Source organism: Panthera pardus, unplaced genomic scaffold, assembly GCF_024362965.1.
Source record: "Panthera pardus isolate Hobbes unplaced genomic scaffold, ASM2436296v1 HiC_scaffold_25, whole genome shotgun sequence".
NCBI classification, from domain to species: domain Eukaryota; kingdom Metazoa; phylum Chordata; class Mammalia; order Carnivora; family Felidae; genus Panthera; species Panthera pardus.
The window spans coordinates 9891624-9909571 of NW_026526821.1; positions in this window are offsets into that span (position 1 = coordinate 9891624).

The following is a 17948-nucleotide window of genomic DNA, read 5'->3' on the forward strand; positions in this document are numbered from 1 at the left end:
ATAGAATAGAATAGAATAGAATAGAATAGAATATCCTTTTCAGTGGGATAAGCCTTTGAAGCTGGGGTTACTATTCCAGACACTTTCCCAATATCCTGTCCCAATGTTCTCCCAAGCCCAGATATGTACTTTGAAAATATGTGGGCTTACACAGTCACCTTTGTTACCAAAGTTTCTGACAGAGCTGGTTCCACCCCGTGGCAGCAATTGTCTCGTTTTTATTTTTAAATAATGCCTGTGCGTTTCTTAGAAAAGTGACGGCAGGTAACAAAATACTCAACATGTAGGTCTATTTGTTTATAGTAACCGAAATTCAGAGGGAGCAGCTCCACCTGTATGCGTCTATCAGCCAGGATCAAGGCTTTGTCTACACCTTGCTTCTTCATTTTTGGAGTACGTGCTTTATCCTCTTGATCATAACATGGCTGCTGAAGCTGCAGGCATCACGTCTGTGTCCCAGGTAGAGAACAGAGGCAAGAGGCCATAAAGAAAGTGCCAGTCCAGTCTAAACCTTTTTGCAAAATCTCTCCCAGAAACCCTAGTATTTATATCTCATTAGATAAAACTGGGTCAGTTGCCATCCTAGCTGCAAGAGTCTTGGATATGAATGTTTTCAATGGACATATTTCCTCCCCAAAGAAAATCAGAGTTTTATTGGTACCATAAGAAGAGACCAACAAACAACTAGCAATGTCTATTATATATATCAGGGTTTATGCATGAGTCATCTCTTAGTAGAAAATCACTTCCATTAAAAACACTAAAACTACCTTTTTTTTCTTTCTTTTTTTTTTTTTTTTTTTTTTGAGACATGTCTACTCCCAACAGCATCATAAGCAGACTTAGCCAAAACATCAAAACAGGGATACTAACTTGATTGAATCGGCAAGCCTCAAACATCAGTGAAATGAACTTTGAATTGCATTGCCTTTCCTGGAGTTATAAATATATCTCTGAAAATATTTAATTTAAATTTTAATAGGTCTTTTCCATCATAGGGCAAGTTCATTCTAGAACCACGTGCATTAAAACCATATCCTCCATTACATCTTATGATCACACTGTCTTTCATTTTAAAATGAGAGCTCTATTCGTCTAAAATGAATGTGGGCTGCCTAAAATCACATCCAAGAAAACAGCCAACTTCAAGCCACGCTGTTTTTCCCGTTTTCCCCAACTAGATTATTCAATCCATTAGGGAAAGAACCACATCTACTTTGTTCACTGGGGTATCCCAGACACTCAACACAGGATCTGAAGTGTACAAGACAGTCAGTACGTATTTTATTTTAAAAATTGATGTATTTAAAAGAAAAGTATTGTTTTCCTAAAAGCATCATTATTGGAGCTCAAAATAAATTTAAGATACCAGTATAAACGAGAAAACCACCATAATCTTAATCCTCTTAATCTGAAGACAGTAGATAAAATTCAAGGCTAATTTCTGAATGAACAATGACAAATTCTTCATAAACTTGAGGTCCAGGTAAACTTCGGAAACACAAGAAGAATATCGATCTCAAATCAATAGATTGGATCATGCTTTAAAGACTGTAACAACAGTCCCATTAAAACCAGAAGCAGGACAGATAAATAAATGAAGCCTTTGCCTTTGCCAATATTATTAGACTTTTTTTTTCAACCTGGCTAAGAAAATCAGACTTGAAAATAATCATAAGTACAATTATTGGAAATGATAAGGTGAAAGTATTGGACAATTATATGAGAGACTTTTCTAGAAAACTCAAGAGAATCCATTGAAAAGCCATTAGAAATAAAGTTTAATTAAGTAGGTCCGTTCTAGAATTAATGTTGAAAATATGCCAGCACTAATCAGAAGATATTGGTGACATAATGTTGATGAATAATGCAGACTTTAACACATATGTACACACACAGATGTCTACCTCAACCTTGAAGTAAGAGTGGAAATGGGTTTATAGAGGTAGATGTTAAGGAAATTATTTCAGCTCACTAATGTTAGCCAAACAGCATTAAATTGAGAAATCCCTGCTGCTTTTCACCGGGAGCAGTCTGGAGAGCAGCCCATGTGAGAAGACGTCATCAGAATAATCAAGTTGGCGTGTGCACGATTGGCACCTGCGGCCCAGGGGCCCCTATTTGAAGCCACCAGCCCTTTGCCCACGGTACCTTAATACATGCGCATTTCAGTCTGCGCTCACGCCCATCACACATTCTACCCTAGTTTCACTTCTCCGAAACAATGACCATAGGCTTTGTCAAGTTGTCCTTCCAAAGTGGATTTTGTAAATGGCACGTACCCTTAGTTTACGAGAGGGCATCCTAAATCCACCCTCGAAATCAGGTTTAAATCAATCCAGACCAAGAGTCAAAAAGTTAATTTTATTTTCATCGATATATCAAAGCTTGAGAGGAAACACACTAAAACATTTATAATGGGATTAGAGCTTTTTGTTTGTTTTTATGCTTTTATATTATCAAATTTTTTACAACGAACAGGCATGACTTCTAGAATTTTTTTTTTTTTTTTTTAATCTTGATCCATCCTCTTCCCTTGTCCTTCATTTCTTATCTCTCAGTCGATCTTGCCAGGGTGCGTGTCAAATCCCAAATCTTCCAAATAACGTCTCACGTCTGTCTGGCACTTTGCGGCTACCAACCTGGTCCAAGGCCCTGTCGTTTCCTTCCAGGGTAACGCTAATAAATTCTTGATTCACCTCCCAAGCAATCTAGTTCTTCAGCCAATATAGGTCAAAGGAGACCTTACAAGGGATCTCGGTGTGAACGACAGGAAGTAGGCACAGAGTGAGTGGACAGAGCGATGAGCAGAGGAAGGGCCGTCAGCTCCGCCATGAGACGGACTGTGAGACCAGGAGAGCGGCCAAGACCTATTCAGTCCCAAGGCCGAGCCACATTCATTGTCCTAATTAATTCCCTCTTTCCTAGCTTAATTTCAATACATCTCTGAGCCCAGTGAAAAGAATTAGGCAATGAGCAAAGACCAGACATTCTTGAAATAAAACAGTAATAAGCGAGCACCAAGACTAAAATGTGGTGACAGTTTACTACTGGATCTGAACAGACATGCCATCAACAACTATAACATATATAAGAATTTAGTGTACAATTAGGCAAGGTCCAAGGCCCTTGGACCAAGGCGTCAATCAGTGTGACGTTATAAACTATCCAATAAATGTGGCTAATTGGAGAGAGGAAGAAATTTCAAGTTAAGTCCACTCAATAAAACCAGTCTGAGATTTTTTTTTTAACTTCCCATTTAATTGATTGCATTTATTATTAAATGCATAATTGTCTGACTTAATTAATTAAAAGGATACATGTGAAAAACTGCCATAATTAAAATTAAAGGCAAAGTGCCAGGTATTCAGTGGCATTGCAAGAGATATAATAATGGTTCTGATCTTAACAGAAAGCATACTCTTATCATCAGCAAGAAAAAGAATGCATCCCTTTGGAAAAGGAGCAAAGAACATGAACAGGCAACTCACAAAAGAAAAAAAACATATGTGGCAAATAAACATGAGAAAAGCTCAACTTTAACTGTAGTCGGTCATTGCTAAGATCAAAGAAGGTGAATAAAATTGGCAAATACGAACAAAAAAGTTGATATTTGTGGCTATGGAGCATGCCACCCTGAGACAAATAGTCACGCTCTGTTAGTAGAAGCATGAACTGAAACTATAATTCAGTATCCCTGTTCTTAAAACATACTAAAATATTTACATCCTAGAAACTTATGTGTGTGCAACACACAGAAGGACTTATTTACAAGGACATTTATTACTTATAATAGTAAGAACCTGGCAACAATCAACAAATTAGTTAATGACAACATTTGAAATATCCTGTCTAGATACCATATGGTTTCACTCTTATGTGGATCCTGAGAAACTTAACAGGAACCCATGGGGGAGGGGAAGGAAAAAAAAAAAAAGAGGTTAGAGTGGGAGAGAGCCAAAGCATAAGAGACTGTTAAAAACTGAGAACAAACTGAGGGTTGATGGGGGGTGGGAGGGAGAGGAGGGTGGGTGATGGGTATTGAGGAGGGCACCTTTTGGGATGAGCACTGGGTGTTGTATGGAAACCAATTTGACAATAAACTTCATATACTGAAAAAAAAAATGAAATATCCTGTCTATTTAATGACACTGGAAAATTATTATGAATAAGTTGCTAAATTTTAAAAACAGTGCATAAAATAACAAAGTTAACATGATGCCAATCCCATTCAATTTTATGCATTTCCATGAAGACAGACAAGCGCCTGGCTAGAAATACAATATTAATAATGGCTACTTGGTGGTATTATGAGTGAAAATTATTGCATTCTTCCTGTTTTTTTCTGTTTTCCTAATTTTTCATAAAACTACTGCATGCTCATAGTAAGCTAGAAAAAAGCGCCATAACTACACACATGTATGTATATATGTATGTACGTGGGTGGGTGGTGTCCTAAAAACTAATAAAAAGGATTGTCAATAATGGTTTCATAGAGAATAATAATGGTATTTTTTTAAAAATCAGGTTAAAACTCCCTCCCACACTCTGCCTTCTCTTATTTTAAAATAAATTCTGGGGGAGGGGGAGCGCCTGGGTGGCTCAGTCAGTTGAGTGTCTGACTTCAGCTCAGGTCATGATCTCACGGTTTGTGAGTTCAAGCCCCACGTCGGGCTCTGTGCTGACAGCTCAGAGCCTGGAACCTGCTTCGGATTCTGTGTCTCCTTCTATATACATTCCTCCTCCGCTCCTGCTCTGTCTTTCAAAAATAAATAAAAACTTTTAAAAATACAAAAAACAAACAAACAAACAAACAAACAAACCAGGGCACCTGGGTGGCTCAGTCTGTTAAGCATCCAACTTCATCTCAGGTGATGATCTCATGGTTCATGGGTTTGAGCCCACACTGGGCTCCATGCTGACAGTGCAAAGCCTGCTTGGGATTCTCTCTCTCTCTCTCTCTCTCTCTCTCTCTCTCTCTCTCTCGAGTACACACACACACACTCTCTCTCTCAAAATAAATAAACTTTTTAAAAAAGTTCTGCTCTATTTCAATTGTGGAAAGTCATATTGGGTCATCTGTCTGCATACTCCTGCGTGCACTGCCTGGCACATAGTGGGTCCTCATAAGTACTCACAGTAGGAATGAATGGCTGCCACAGTACAAATGAGGACAGGGTCTTCCAACCTTTTAATGATCTTTTTCTTGACACAATTTAGAATCCATCTAAACAAACTATCGGTCTTGCTGTTTAACTACTTTTAGAAATGTCTTAATATTAACTACTCTAAAAACAAAAATCATTATTTTTGACAGATGCTCTCTAAAATTTAATTGGTTTAACACCTATAATCCCATATAGCAAGTTAATTTACTTAGCTACTTGGGGGCACATTTTGCAATTAATTCTTTCCAGTGAGTTCACCATGATGCTCATTGCTTGAATCTAGATGATTCATAAGAGCATCATTGAGATTTTCTACAGCTGCACTGGGTGAAAGCAACACCTATGGTGAAATTTTTCCAAAATTACCTTGGCCCTGCTCTATAAAGTGGGAATTTCAGGAATTAATTGATCAATCATTTATTTGTAGAGAAGGTACCAGAAATAATGTTTCTTTTATGGTTTCTGGATTCAAAACCTCTGTTCCCAAGCCAAGGTTACAAACCAATTTTTCTTTCTTTCTCTATTTCTTTTTCTTTCCTTCCTTCCTTCCTTCTCTTTCTTGCTTGTTTTATTTCAAATTTAAATGTTTACATTATTTGTAATCTCCGTTGGTGTACAAATTTGAGGTATAAATCCAATTAAATGTTTTCTTCAAAGCCCCCATACCATTGTTGAATAGTTTCAACTTCCCACCCCACTCCCATCTGAGATCACATTCTACTAACCTAGAATACAATGTCCCCCATCTCCCGGTAACAGCCTGTGAGGCTAAATGAATGAATGGTAGTTATCAACCACTTTTAAAGCATGCTCAGAATGTTAACAAAGCTGCAACGTGTGCTTTAGAACAGGAGCTGGCAAAGCAGATCTGGCCCACCACCCGTTTTTGCAAATAAAGTTTTACTGGAACATAGCCACACCCACTCATTTCTGCCTTCTGCACAGTGAAGGCAGCGGTGAGTAGTTTCAACAGAGACCACACAACCTGCAAAGCCTCAAACGTTTACCACCTGACCCCTCTTCAGAAAAAGTTTTCCAGCTCCTGCTTTGAAATTTGCAGAGCACTTGAACCTGCCTCGACTCCACAAAAGCCACAATCATCTAATGAGCGTATCATCCCCCATTTCAGCCGTAAAGAACACAAGACTTGGGAGGATAAGCAGCTCGTGAGGGGCAGACCCAGGGTCCAACCCAAGTCCGGTGAGCAACTATCTACAGATGTCTCTTCTACCATTTATACTACGTTTTGTAGTTTCCAAAGCCTTTGCACATACCTTCGTCCTCTGGATATTTCCAATAATTCTGTGAAGAAAAGCTGCGTCCCCTTTTATAGATGTCAAAACTGAATTCCAGAGAGGGTAAAGAAAATCCTGACGTGCTCGTCGCTCTTAGGTCTCTGAACCTCAGTCTCGACAAAAAAGATCTACTGTCTCTCCAATAGCTCGTGGCTGCTGATCTCAAGGCAAATCCTGGCTGCACCACCCAGAACACCCCAAGCATCCAGCTACTCTTTAGCTAGTGCTCATATCGCTATCTTTTTTTAATGTTGATGATGTATCAAAAGAAAACAAAATTAAGCCTAAGAAAGGGAGAAAGAAAATAGGAGGAGGGACGGGAGATCCTCAAAGTCAGATTTTTAAATACGATTAAATTAAATACATACGTACTCTTCAAAGCAAAGAGGAATCTTTTGAAAGGAAGAATTGGAAGAGGGGCACTGAATTTCTCCCAGCTTGGGATGCCCACTAGTGCTGATGTAAATCCCTCCCTAGTAAATTCCAGCTAAATTACACAAGCGTGTTGCACCCATTTGCTGAATTCACTTTCCCAAGGCAATGCCTGTCTTTTGCAGGAACCAGGAGGGCTCACACAGAGAGCAGAAAGAGGGATATTAAGTGTATTTTTTAAAGCCAACTTTTTAATAAATTATATCCATAATCTCTAAGCAACTCACACTATTCTCCCACAGACTTCATCTCCACTCCACCGGCCCCACTGGCTCAATAAAGTCACCTCTTTCTGTTATTAATAAGGAAGTTCACCTCAGGTACTTCTTTAATTTCCTGTATTTTTTCCAACACAAAGTTAATTTACTTTATCCCTTATCCCAAAAATGATAACAGGGTTTCTATAAAAGTGAACATCCATGATCAAAGAGAATCTTGTATTATAAACAAATGAGTGCAACTGGGCTCCCTTTGAAATATTTTAACTTAATTAAGCTCACACACTTTTGGCAAAGGCTAAAAAACTCGAGAGTGATTGAAGAGCCATTCCAGTTTGGCTGGATTTTCCTTTGAATGTTGGAACAGGGGGAGGATGATTCACAGGCTTTGCGCCTAAAATGTTGCACTGGTATTATTTTTTTAGCTGCTACTTTGTTAAACAAAAGATATTAGGCAAAAGTGACTTTGTTTGGGCAAAGAGGGAATCGTGACATAGCTCGGATATAGTGGTAACGACGGGACCCTATACATTGGTGAAAACACACAGAGAACTGTGTGCCTCCAGGAGCTGAATTTTACTATTTGTACGTCGCATCTCTGTGAACCTGACTTTCAAAATGTTGGATTCTGACTACGCAGGTGAGTTGACAATATCCTCAAATGTTTTTTGAAGCGTTGTCTGTAATGACCAAAATGGAAAAAAAAAAAAAAAAAGTAACTAGAAGCTACATACATAAATGTTGATAAAGTAGAGAATTTGGTTGATAAAAAAAAAAAAATGACTTCCTATCTGAATATATTCACGTGGAACACTCTGTAAAATATTGTTAAATTGGGGGAGGGGAGCAAACTGCAGAATAATGTCCCAGTAAGAGCAGTACCAGCAGCCCCTGAAGGAGTGGCTCTCATTTAATAAATAATTGTAGAGACGCCTGACTGGCTCAGTCAGGAGAGCATGTGACCCTTGGATCTCGGGCTTGTGAGTTCGAACCTCACGGTGAGTGTAGAGATTACTTCAAAATAAAAATACCTTTAAAAATAATGAAGAGGGGCGCCTGGGTGGCTCAGTCGGTTAAGCGGCCGACTTCAGCTCAGGTCACGATCTCACGTCCGTGAGTTCGAGCCCCACGTCGGGCTCTGTGCTGACCGCTCAGAGCCTGGAGCCTGTTTCAGATTCTGTGTCTCCCTCTCTCTGACCCTCTCCCGTTCATGCTCTCTCTCTGTCTCAAAAATAAATAAAAACGTTAAAAAAATTTTTTTTTAATAAATAAATAAATAAAAATAATGAAGAAATAAAGAAAAAGAAAGGAAGGAACTAAGGGAGGGAGGGAGAAGCCGGGGCACAGGGATGCAAGACGAGGGTCCAGCCCCTCTCTGCTGATGAAATCCAAAGGCAGAGAGACAAGCGGTAATGAAGCAAGAAAGGAACTCATTTCATGAGGCCAGTTCCGGGAAAACCGCAAAGTAGTGGCTCAAAGACTGCCTCCAAAGGGCTGAAAATACGTCCCGGTTTACATAAGGAAACTGGGGGGCAAAGGTGGGTGTGTACGTGCAGGGAAACAGTGAAAATCACACCAAACATTGTCTTACAGTCAATCACTGGCAGGGTCTTGCTGGCTCAGGGCAGACCCTTTTGCTTGAGGGGGTAGTTTCGGTTCCCATCAGGGGAAGCTTTGCCCTCAGGATCTCCCCGCGGGGCCAAGAGACGAGCTGGAAAGAAGAACCCAACCAGAAAGTTGGAGATCAAAATGGAGGCAAAGTCCTCTTTCATAAATGGGGGGGGTGGGGGAGGGGAATCTTGGTAAGATTGACAGTAACTGACATTTACTGACCACTTCAATGTGCCAGGCATGATTCTAAGCATTTTACAAGCATTATCTCATTTAGTTACCATAAAAACTCTATGAAGTAGGTAGGACAGGTCCACTGTCTCTCATTCAGGTTTTGTTTTTACCTGAATCTTTCAGGCCCAGAAATGTTTTGAAAATCAGATTACTTTAAATCTTAGAAAAAAAGAAAATGCGGTTCTGTGTTGGCTATTTATGGCTGTGAAACAAAATACCCAAAACTTGGTGGCTTTAAAACAGAAAACATTTGGGGTGCCCGGGTTGCTCAGCTGGCTAAGCATCCAACTCTTAATTTCAGCTCAGGTCATGATCTCTCGGTCATGGGATTGACCCCTGCATCAGGCTCCACATTGAGCATGGAGCTTGCTTAAGGTTCTCTCTCTCCTTTTCCCTCTGCCCCTCCCCTGCTTGGGCTCTCTAAAAGAAAAAAGAAAACATTTATTCTCTCACAGATCTTAAGGTCCACGAATCAGAGTGTGGCTTAGCTGGTGTCTGTGCCTCTTGGTTACGCTCAGGATGTCGGCCAAGGCTGTGGTCTCATCTGAAGGCTTGACCAGAGGTAATAGGGAAACTGCTTCAGCCCCACCCACACAGTCGTGGCTTGCCTCAGTTCCTCACCACTTGAATTTTTCTACCAAGGTACCTCACAACACGGCAGCCAACTGCCCCCCCTCCCCAGGGCAGGTGATCCTAGAGAGAACACCCAAGACGGAAGTGACATCCCATCTAATCTAACCTCAAAAGTGGCATTCCACTACCTCTGCCATTTTCTATGTGTTGGAAGCAAATCAAGAAGTTCAGCCCACATTCAGAGGGAGAGTTTACAAACGGGCATGAATGTCAGGCGATAGGGGATCTGGGAAGCCACCTTGGAGCCTGCCTTCTCCAGAAGCACATAGCATGGATTACCGGATGCCTACAGCGGAGTCTGGGACAGCACCTTAAAAGAAAGAAATTGATATTTCTGCATCAAAACATTTGAATGTCAGTTTAGGTCAGATTTGCTTCCAAATGAGTTATGAAAATCTTTAGGTTTTCAGAGCCTTTTGGGTTCAGAATTATGGGAGAGAGCCTGGATATCAATGCTATTGCCTTCTACTTTACAGATGATGACACCAAGACCCAGGGAGGTTAAGCAGGTGTATATACGTTTGCGTAGCTTTGCATGAGCCCAGACAATAGGCTCATGTACATCAATCACTTAGTGTTCTCAGAACAATGAGAATAATGAGCACAGGGGCTTTTATACATGTCTCCGTGACTTTCCTTTTTACAAAATCATTCAGTTAGTACTCTTAGTTTTTAAATGAATAGAATAGATTAATTTTTAGAAGAATAAAATAGCATTTCTCCCATAAGGTAAGGAATTTGCGTGTTACAAGAGTCAAAGATCTTATGCCGTGTTATGCTGGATTCTAATGCGCCGGGCTGTTTGCGCCCTGTGATATCACAAAAAGGAAAGAATTAAAGAAAAAAGTGAGAATAACAGAACAAGACGAACAAAAAGTGTAATCAGTTAGATGAATTTCTTCAGCTTACCTATAGATGGCAGTAGTCGGGGGACACACATGAGCCTGCAGTTTTAGAAAATGCCTTGATACATATGTGAGTGTATGAGGGAGAATTCCGGTTTGATACGGTTTTGATGTAAGTTAATGAAAACCACTGCATCATTTAAAGGTTGGCCAACCTTGACTAGAACTCAAATGCCAGTCAGGCTGAAACTTTATTTCTGCCTCTTAACTCATTCTCTCTCCTGGTTTGCACTGATTCCTAATCAGAATTTTGAGCATGTATTAAATATTGTAGGGGGGGGGGGGGGGGTAGCCCTTTACTTTAGACTCTGCGTTTTTTTGCGACCTGTTTAAACAGATAAAAACTGACTTTAATAACTGCAAGCAATATCAGATATACTAAACGGCCCTGCTTCTGATTCTGTATATGTTTAACAAATTAAACATTTTGTCTTTATGACCAAAAGTAAAGTGCTTAGCAAGGCAAGCTGAGAAATTCATACGCTCTCCTTTAAGGGGTATGAATAAGCCAAAACGTCACTGGCTTCTGCTGTAATATTGTAACTTTCATTGTAAAACCTCAATTCCAAATGCATTCGTGTCAGAATCCGAAATGGCTTTGAGACTATGACACGGGGGAAAAAAAAAAAATGTTTTAAGCACATTAAGGAGCCGAGACAGAAAAGGGAACCCGTAGCAATTCCAAAAGGGCAGCCAACACTGTCTTGTCATGACTCAGCCTCCCACTAGGTGGCGATGCTTTTCAACTGCTATCCGAGATATGGATGGATGGATGGATGGATGGATGGATAGATAGACAGACAGACAGACTTCATATGTATATATGAAGTAAAATAGGCTTTTCCTGACATTGACGATATGGCTGTTGTTGACCTCAAAGAGCTCATTAGTCCTAACCCATCATGAACCACCTCTTTTCCAAAGGGGGAAGGATTCCTGGGTTGGTTCACTTTTAGCAGTCCATTTTTAAGTGTTACATGGGAGGAGATTAACAGTAAGAGCCAACAATTACTGAGATGGGTGGGGGGATGGTGTGGTAGTAAAGAATGTAGATTCTAGACCCAGACCGCCTGGGTTCAATTCCAACTCTGCTCCTTACAGCTGTGTTACCTGGGGGCAAATTACTTGACCTCTCTGTGTCTCCATTCCCTCATCTATAAAACAGAGGCAGTCACAGTAGCTAACTCGAGATCTGATGGGAAGCTTAAATGGATTGGTCTAAGTAAGGTCCTCAGAACGGTGCCTAGCACGAAGCAAGCAGGACTTAAGAGGCGGCTACCAACCCTATGAACACCCGAGAATGCATGCGTGCCGTATTTGACTGAATCTGATCAACAATACTGAGAGTGGTTTGATCTATCAGACCCATTTTACAGATAAGGAAACCAATGCCCAAGTAAGTGAAATGAACTTCCAAGGTCTAAGTTAATAGGCAGGGCTAGAACATGAATCCACATCTACCTACTCTAAACCCATGCTCCTAACTGCTAGAATATATCATACCGGCCAAATATTATAAGCAATAAAAAGCAAAAAAAAAAAAAAATGTATACAGTTTCAAACTAAGAGATAATAGCAACTGTTCTCCCAAAAAACTTGTTCTTCTCTTTGTCTTCCCCTCTCCAACATAATCCTATTTCCTTTCCTTTACATGATTAAACCCCCCCCACAAAGTAAACTTTTGCCTTACATTTATTTCTAAACCAGCAGGCAGTATCTATAACCTAAATCTTTAAAAATTCTTGAGATACGGTTTTGAGATGAACTTAAAAGATCCCACTAAAAAAGGTTAGATTATTTAAAAGTGGAGAAAAGATGATTCCGCAATTCTGCACCAGGATAAAAATAGAATCGAAGTTCTCTACCCAAAAAACTCTACCAACCTTCCAACTGCTGGTTTTTTCTCCTGTCTGTCCTTGAAATGACCTTGGTTTAATTACCTGCATCTCAATGAATGAAATCTACATAGGAAGTGAAGGTTAATTAATGAAGGATCGTTCTTTTGCTAAGCCCACCAGGCAGTGGCTGACAGCAAGAGCCGACCACGCGGTATTATCCTATATCTCATTAGAAATGGTCAGATTGATTGTGCTTCACTCTGCAACCAGGAAAACAATGACAATAGTTGACCAACAATGGCCAATTGCGCTGAGCAATCACAAAGCTTCCTGCCTGTACCTCTAACCTTAGGTAACACCGCTCTTGAACTCACAGAATCCAAAATACCAGAAATGCAGAGATCACATTCTAATGAGGCTTAGAGATTTGCATGCCAGTTGCATATTAATATTCACATAACTTCTATACCATAATATTTCATACATTCCTTGTTTTCATGTTTTTTTTTTTAAACTGGGTCGTTCTTGGGGCGCCTGGGTGGCTCAGTCGGTTAAGCGTCCAACTTCAGCTCAGGTCATGATCTCACGGTTGGTGAGTTCCAGCCCGCGCGTGGCTCTGTGCTGACAGCTCTGAGCCTGGAGCCTGCTCCGGATTCTGTGTCTCCCTCTCTCTCTGCCCTGCTCATGCTCTGTCTCACTCTGTCCTCTGTCTCTCAATAATAAATCAAAAGTTAAAAAAATAAAAAATAAAAAAGCTGGATCGTTCTAGAACAGGGTTTATGAAGCTCAGCACTAATCACTTTTTGAATTAGATAAATTTTTGGTATAAGCAGCTGTCTGTGCAATGTGGATATTTAGCAATGTCCCCTGACTTCTATCCACTGGATTCAGTAGCACCCCTCCCCCAGTTGTGACAACCAAAATTGTCTCCAGACATTGCCAAATGTCCCTACAAAAACTCCCCAGGTGCAAAACTGTCCCTACTGAGAACCACTGATCAATGAAAAAATATAGTTTTAGGGATACCTGGGTGGCTCAGTTGGTTGAGCATCCAACTCTTGATTTTAGCTCAGGTCATGATCCCAGGGTCATGGGATTTGAGCCCTGAGTCAGGGATTCTGACTGTTTGGGATCTCTCTCCCTCCTTCCCTCCCTCCCTTTCTTTCTCTCTCTCTCTCTCTCAAAAAAAAAAAAAAAAAAAAAAAAAAGGAAAGAAAAGAAAAAACATAGTTTTAGACTTTGAGGCTTCTCATGTTGAAATAATTTCAGACTTATGGGGGGGATTTGCAAAAATAGTATACCTGTATCCTCTTTACCCAGACTCTTCAAATATTTCCATTTTACACAACCATAGTCCAATTATGAAAAAGCAGGAAATCAATGTTGATATAATAGTATTAGGTAGTTTATAGGTCTTACTCAGATATCACCCGTGTCTCACCAATGTCCTTTTCCTGATCACAAATTGCATGTAATCGTCATGGTACCTACAGTTTCCTCAAATCTGTGACAGCTCCTAGGTCTTTCTTTCATGACCTTGATATGTTTGATGAGCACTGATGCGTTATTTTTGTAAAACATTCCTCAGTGTAGCTTTGTCTCGTGTGCTTTCATGACTAGATTGGAGTTACGCCTTTTTGCCACGAGTGCCACGTTAGTGTTTGTGTCCTTCCCAGTGCATCATGTCATGAGGTACGTGATGTGCTATTAATTTGGATCGCTTGGTGAGGCAGAGCCTACAATTTCTCCACTGTCAAGTTACTCTTTCCTCCTTTTGTATGTCGTAAGGGTCTTGTGGGGAAATTCCCTGAAACTGTGTAAATATCCTCCTCCTCCCCTTAATTTCATCCACAAATGTTAGCATCCGTTGACGCCTCTTGCCTGCGATAATTATTACGGTGGTGTTTGCCAAATGGTGATTGCTATTTTTGTCATTCGACATTCATCATTGGAGCTCCATTGTAGGCAGTAGCTGTTTCTTTTCCTCCACTTTTTAGTTATTTTTATTTTTATTTTTTTATTTTTTTAAATGTTTCTGTTTTTTTTTTTAATTTTTTTTTTTAACGTTTATTTATTTTTGAGGACAGAGAGAGACAGAGCATGAACGGGGGAGGGTCAGAGAGAGGGAGACACAGAATCCGAAACAGGCTCCAGGCTGTCAGCACAGAGCCCGACGCGGGGGCTCGAACTCATGGACCGCGAGATCGTGACCTGAGCCGAAGTCGGCCGCTCAACCGACTGAGCCACCCAGGTGCCCCCACTTTTTAGTTATTTTTAAAGGAAGTTTTTGTCTTTATACCATAACTGAAAAATCAGAATTCAAACAAGTGTTGTGAGGCTAAAAAAATAACAGTACAAAATAAATTCAGTGAAAACCATTTATATCAGGTTTCTAGCTGGGTGTTGCAGCTTTTCAAGGCTGATGTCTTGTGTCTTTCTGTTAAAGAGCTTAATAGGCGTTAGAAAAGTATTACAAACATATTGGAGTCCAACTGACTTTCTCCTTCATATATAAGCAGAAGGATTGAAGACAATTAGAAAAGGAATCGCTACATGGTTCAATATTGCACGAGGTCAGATCTAAATAATATCTAAGATTTCATCTTTCTCCAGTGGTCTGTGTCCTGCATTTTGAAAAACACTAGGCCAGCTTCTCCCATTTTCTAAGTGACCGAGGCCCAGAGAAAGTAAATAACCTCTTCCATATTCACTGTTAGAGGATCTTTGCAATAAGGAACAGTAATAACTCAGACAAGCCTAAGAGTACGATGCTGGACGTAAGATGGGCTGGTAGGTGGAGACTGAGTATCAGGGTGCCATAGTGTCTCAGAAAAACCCAAGGGCAAGAATGCAGCCAGACCAAGAATGGACAGGAACCTGGGAAACGAGAGTAAGCAGGTCCCATCTCTCATTTCTATTTTTCCTCTGTACATACACCTGTGTTATTTTTCTCTCCCTATCTCCCTCTCTTCATCTCACAGCTACCTCTGCTTTTCCATCCAGATAGAAAAATGGAGCAGCCCCAGAACGACCAAGTCTGCTGTGGAAACCATGCTCGGAACCCCTCTGGTCTCCCTGGCTCCCAATTCTCAACTCCCAAAAGAAGAATCTGATTGGCCCAGCTTAAGGGAGGGGCACGTTCTCAATCCAATCAGTTTGATGAGGGGCAACATCTCGTAATTCAAAAGGTAGGGTAGCCATCGTCGGTTATCCTAAGCAAGTACCACAGGGCAAGCACCTGGATCCAAAGGTCTAGAAAACTGGCTTCTCAATGGCCAATCCAGGTCCTCAAAATAGTGGTCCCAACATCAGCCATTAATATACTAGGCATCCAAATACCACGTGTCGTATTTTTTTCTTCACACCATTTCTTGAATCGATGCAATGTTTTGTCTTAAAAAAAAATAGCATTGAGTCAGGAAACTTATGATAGTATGAGCCTAATTAGAAAAGCAGATGTTTTTCTAATACTGATTTAAATCCATGCATGTTACTTAAACCAAGAGTGCACATCCTGTGCCATAGAAAAGCCTCAGTCTTATATGCACCCTTACTTGGGTAAGAACTGGGCCCTTCTATACTTTGGAGTCTCTTCCCTGTTTTCTCTGTCCCCTGCAGCGAGATATTCTATGTTCAAATTGTTCAGACAGTTTTCAATCCATTCCTGCTTTATTCTTCCTAAAATTAAATTATTCTGACTTGAAGAGTTGCACATCATCGAGAAATTGGCTTTTGATGTTTCCCTGAGCCCTTCACACCAACTTTTAAAAAATAAAGCCTTCTCAGTTTTTTACTCATTTATACCAGTATTGACTTAGTGGGAGATAATCTCAAGGGTAGATTTGGTTCATGTTTCAACCTTGCTTTTAAAGGTCAATGCAGATAAATGCCTAATACAAACTTTAGAAGATCTTACATTCTGGGATACAAAGATGAGAAGCCCCTGAATCTCGAGGGGGGCTCTCGTATCTCGAGGGGGAATAGAAACCTAAATAAACAATCACAGTGAACAGGATAAGTGTCCCGCATGGGCCCACCAGGTACCCTGCACCCCTCGCCCCCCCCCCCCCCAGAAGATGCAGAGTGAAAGGTATGGAAGGGGTGCTGAGTCCATGAAGGGACTGGGAAAACCGAGGCACATTGGGGAAACCATTTGTATCAGAGGAAAGAGGAAGCACAAAAGTCTTGAGGCAGGAGCTTGCTTGGAATACCCCCAAGAAAGCTAGGAACTGTCTGTAGCTGGAATAGAGTGAGCGAGGGAGAGAGTGATAAGAGGATGGAATCAGGGAAGCAGTTGGGGGGTGGGATGCAGGTCAGGTGGGACCTTACGGACGACTTTGGCTTTTCCTTGGCCTGAGATGGGAGCTGCTGGGGTTTCTAGACAGAGGAGTGACCTACATTTTAAAAGGCTTTCTTGGGATGCTGTGCAAAGAATAGAGCATAGGGGCCAGCGGTGAAGACAGGAAGCCATTAGATCCTTAAGAATAGACTAGCTGAGTAGTAATGGCGGCTTGGCCTCTGGCTCTATTTTGCAGGTAGCACCGAGAGAATTTCAGAAGACCAGACCTGGGGGTGTGAGACAAGGCATGAAGTCAGGCTGCATGTAAAGTTATGACTTGAGATACTGAATGGGTAGAGTTTGTAGCCCACTGGAGCTGGCTGGTGGGAGGCTGGCAACCAGGGGTTTCATTCTGGACATGTCACGTTTCAGGGGCCAATGAAATGCATCCACGTGGGGATATCAAGAGGCCAGTTGGAAACACGATGCTGGCGTTCAGGAGAAAGCTCCACACCAGATCTATTGGGCAGGGTAGACACAATTAGTTCAATACCTGGCATATAGTAGGAATTCAATAAATGGCAAATGCATGAACCCCATGGCTTACATCAGCCCAAACATCTGTGTACCACTGGGAAAGAGCTAGGCTTCACACCCTACTAATGATGGGTCACCAAGAGTTTCACATGAGAAGAAAAGCATTTTTTTTTCTTACCCCGAACGATCTGCAAAATCACGCAGTGTGGTTTCACTTAGGTTGTTTTCTATCTCCAACATAACATTAATAAACAAATTTGAAATCATACAAGTATGAACGTAAATTATTTACAGTGTACTTGAAGAGCTCAGAAGGGCTTTGAAGCTAAATAATTTATAAACTCATAGAAGGAGTTTCTTTTTTTCACTAATTAAGGGTGGAAAATTCTCCCAATAAATCACGAGAGGTTTCGGGAAGTACGCAGAGTGGAGATCAATCCAGGACAACAAACATTTACTGAAAAACTACTATGTCCCAGGCACTTAGCTAGAGACGAGTTGTTCAAAGATCTGCATGACGGTGTTTGCACTTTGAAGGAGATGCCTGTGCCCTGGGGAAATGGCATCCTTAGGGCCAAGTGTCGGGACTACAGCAGACAATGGTGCTGCCCACCGTGGAGTTCAGATGCTCACTTCGCAGGTGCACAGTAAGATGGCAATTCCCCACCCCCTCGAGGAAAGGCGTGACCATGTGGCTTGCTTTAGCCAATGAAATGTCAACAAAAGCTACCTGTGTTACTCCCAGGTGGAAGCCTTAAGAGGCGGTAAGTGATTTGCCATCGCTATGGGCTAAATGTT